The 3944-nt window shown below is 42.0% G+C and overlaps 1 non-coding gene across 1 annotated transcript; it reads right to left on the reverse strand.

Annotated features, from left to right (window-relative positions):
- Nucleotides 1–898: 898 nt before the first annotated feature.
- Nucleotides 899–1005, reverse strand: LOC125586638. The gene has a single exon (XR_007323175.1). It is a non-coding gene; the product is annotated as a small nucleolar RNA R71 (small nucleolar RNA).
- Between the last annotated feature and the right edge of the window lie 2939 nt (nucleotides 1006–3944).

Consider the following 3944-nt stretch of genomic DNA (forward strand, 5'->3'; position numbering starts at 1 on the left):
CACCCAAGGTCTAATCCCTATGCCCATGAGTTCTCTTTTCCCTTAGTCAAGAAAGTATCATTCTGTTATTGCTTTTAGTTTTAGTCATAGCTTAAAACTCATCTAAATCATTGGTTGCACTTAGATTAAGTGAGTACTTGCATTCTCAGTGTTTTGATATCCCTCAGAACTGGTTCGACATTCACTATACTACAACATTTGTCTTAGGAACCTCAAAACTCCTAACGCCAAATTGGTGCCGTTGCCAAATTCTGAGTAGATTGAACATTGAGATTTAGTCACTTACTTGAGACTAAGTCATTTTTATTTTCTTTTGTTACTGATTCTTCTTCTTCACCTACCTTTAACTTTCAGGTGTATGAACTTGAGGAGCAGGGGTCCATCAAACCTAGTTCCAATAGTAGCAGACATCAGAGCTTTCGAGAGGGAGTGTGCTAGAGCTAGAAGAGAAGAAGAACAACAAGCCCACTTGCAGAGATTGGATATTGATATGGCAGATCCACAGCAAGGGGCAGAACACCAACCGCGGGCAGCTCGACCCATTGGTACTTATGACCGACCCAACATTCTTGGTCATAGACTAGGAATCCGAGCACCGGCTGTGGCAGCCAACAACTTTGAGGTCAAGTCAGGACTCCTCAACGTGATCGAGAACAACAAATATCATGGCTTGGCTTTAGAGGACCCATTCGATCATTTGGACAGGTTCGACAGCTACTGTGGGTTGTCAAAAACCAATGGTGTGTCAGAGGATGCCTTAAAGCTGAAGTTATTCCCTTTCTCTTTGGGGGATAAGGCACGTCAGTGGGAGAAGTCTCTACCCAACGACTCTATCACTACTTGGGATGAGTGCGAGAGAGCATTCTTGGAGAAATTCTTCTCATCCTCAAGAACTGCTAAGCTGAGAAATGAGACCTCCAGTTTCCAACAGAAGAACCTGGAAGGCTTCAGTGAAGCCTGAGAGAGATTCAAGGGCTACCAAGCTCAATGCCCACACCATGGTTTCTCTAAGGAGAGCTTACTGAGCACATTCTACCGTGGTGCTCTTCCTAAGTACAGGGCCAGACTGGATACATCTAGCAATGGGTTCTTCTTGGGGATAACTGAGGAAGATGCAGAGGAGCTGGTTGACAACATGGTAAAGAGTGATGCAGTCTACAATGGAGACCACGACAGAAGCAGTCGAACAGATGATAAGCAGACGAGGAAGGAGTTGAAAGCTCTACAGGATAAGATAGACATCCTCCTTGCTGATAAAGCCACACAAGAGCAGCTGCACTTTGTTGGTAACCTAAGCCAAGATACACCACCTGTTGTCCATGAGGTTGAGGGTTTGGAAGGTCAGGAAGAGCTGTGTTTCATCAACAACAATGGTAGCTGGTACAAAAAAGAGCCCAACTTTCAGTACAACAACTACCAACAGAAATCTTATCCCAACAACCAACAGAGTGGTTATCCGCCTCGAAACAACCAGCAAGGCAGCTATCAACCTCAGCAAAACCTCTCATCTGGTTCCTCTGCTCCTCAAGAGAGCAGCACTGACACCCTGCTGAAACAAATCTTGGAGTCTCAGACTAGAAGTGAGAAGCATGTTGGATATGAGTTGAAAAACCTTCATTCCAAGATTGATGGGAGCTACAATGAGCTCAACAACAAGTTCTCACATCTTGCTTCTACAGTCAAGAATTTAGAGAATCAGTTTGCTTCCATGAACACTCACCAGACTCGCCAGCATCTCTACCTGGAAAATCTGACCAAAACCCCAAGGAGGCCAAAGCTATCACCCTTAGGAGTGGTAAGCAGTTACCTCCTACAACCCTCACTAGGGATGCTGAGAAACTAGGTGAGGAGGTGGCCATCAACTTAGATGATGAAGTGGTGATTGTTGATGAGAAAATCGATGATGAAATCTTGGAGAAGATTGTGGAAGCCAAGGGTAAAGGAAAGGTTGGGGAAGAGAAGAAAACATTGAAGGATGGTGAAGTTCTTGCTCCAGCAAGTGAAAATTCTTTTGTTCCTCCTCCCTATGAACCCAAACTACCATTCCTGGTAGATTCAAGAGGCAGCTGCTAGAGAAGTACAAGGCTTTGTTTGACAAGCAAATGAGTGAAGCTCAGGTTGCAATGCCCATCATCGATGCTTTCATGTTGATTCCTCAATACAACAAGTTCCTGAAAGATGTTGTAGCTGCAAAGAAGAAGGAAATGGAAAGCATGATGATTCTTACCCATGAGTGCAGTGCCATCATCCAAAGGCTTGATGTTCCAGAGAAGTTAGAGGATCCAGGATGCTTCACACTACCTTGTGCTCTTGGACCTATGGTATTTGAGAAATGTCTCTGCGATTTGGGAGCTAGTGTCAGCGTGATGCCTTTGTCTGTTGCAAAGAAGCTTGGATTCACTCAGTACAAGAAGTGTAAACTCTCTCTGGTGTTAGCTGATCGTTCAGTGAAGTACCCTGTGGGCATCTTAGAGGACCTACCTGTGAAGATTGGAAAATATGAGATACCTACAGATTTTGTGGTGCTTGAGATGGGTGAGGAGGCTCAAGACCCATTGATTCTTGGAAGGCCATTCTTAGCTACAGTAGGAGCAATTGTTAAGGTGAAAGAGGGCACGATTGATCTCCATTTGGGTAAAGGACATGTTCTTCACTTTGACATCAAGGAGAAAATGAAGAAACCAACTGTGTTCGGGCAAGCCTTCTACATTGAAGAGATGGGCACTCTTACTGATGAGCACCTTGAAGAGTTACCACCTGAGGACGACGAGGAGGGAGCATCTCCCTCTACTCATTATCCATAGAAGGTAACCCACTACTTTTCCTTGTATATACCATTTCGTTTTTGCATATTAGTTTTCTCTTTTTGGGTATCTCTCTCTCTTTGACAACACAGAGACTGTGTCATTTAAGTTTGGGGGAGGTACCAAGTATTTGATCACGTTTGCTTTGATGATTTTGAGTCTCATGCATTGCATTATACATATATATTTGCATAAAAAAAAAATTCCTTTAGTTTGCATCATTAGCATTTCTAGGAGAGTCTAGAGCATATAGGTTGCATTTACTTGCATTGGGAGCAATGATTTGAAATGCCTTGTAAAAAAAATTACTTTGCACCTGAATAGCTTATGCACCTCTCAAAAAAAACACACTTGTATGCTTCGAGCCTTGAAGACTCTTCCTGAAACTTGTTGATTGCTGAAACTCAGGCTTTGAAGCCAACTACAACCTTATTTGAACTGAACGAACTTAATACTTCTTGCTCATGGTCCCTTGTGTACTGAGTCATGGCTATACACACCTGAGTTGTCACATCCTTTATGCCAATCTTATTTTGACAAACTCTAGTGGTAGACCACTCCCAAAACCTTTCCCTCCTTTTAAGCTTTCATTGTTTGATGAGTGAGACCTTCTTCGGAAAGTCTTACATGTGCATAATGTTGAGAGTATCGGGAACGACAATGCTTGATCTTCATTCTTGCTAGATTGGACACTCTATTGTCTAGCTATAGGTGGGGAGTGAGAGTTGTGATTATGATTAGGGAGCAATGAAAAGGGAAAATAAATGACTCTTTGTGTTTAAGTGAATTGTCTTATTGGGATAAGTAAAAAAAAAAAAAAAAAAAAAAAAACTCTAGCTCAAGTTATGAAAAGTCTTTGCCCCCATCTAAAAAAAAGAAAAGAAAAAAGAAGAGAAATAAAATATAAAAAGAAAAGAAAAAGGGGGCTAGCAAAGTTGTTAGGAACTAAGTAATGTTTTGAGGTTGTGGAAAATCCCTTGTAGATTTCAAAGAGAAGGAGTTAAAGTTCTTAGGATCTTTTGGTGAGAGATGTGAGTTGGGTTTGACATTTGGGAATGATTGTGTAATTGTATGTTTGGGAAAATGGTAGAACAATGGAGATTGAGCATTGTATGCATGAGTTGGTCCCTTTCTTAGATA

The sequence above is a fragment of the Brassica napus genome, chromosome C4, assembly GCF_020379485.1.
Source record: "Brassica napus cultivar Da-Ae chromosome C4, Da-Ae, whole genome shotgun sequence".
Classification (NCBI taxonomy): Eukaryota; Viridiplantae; Streptophyta; class Magnoliopsida; order Brassicales; family Brassicaceae; genus Brassica; species Brassica napus.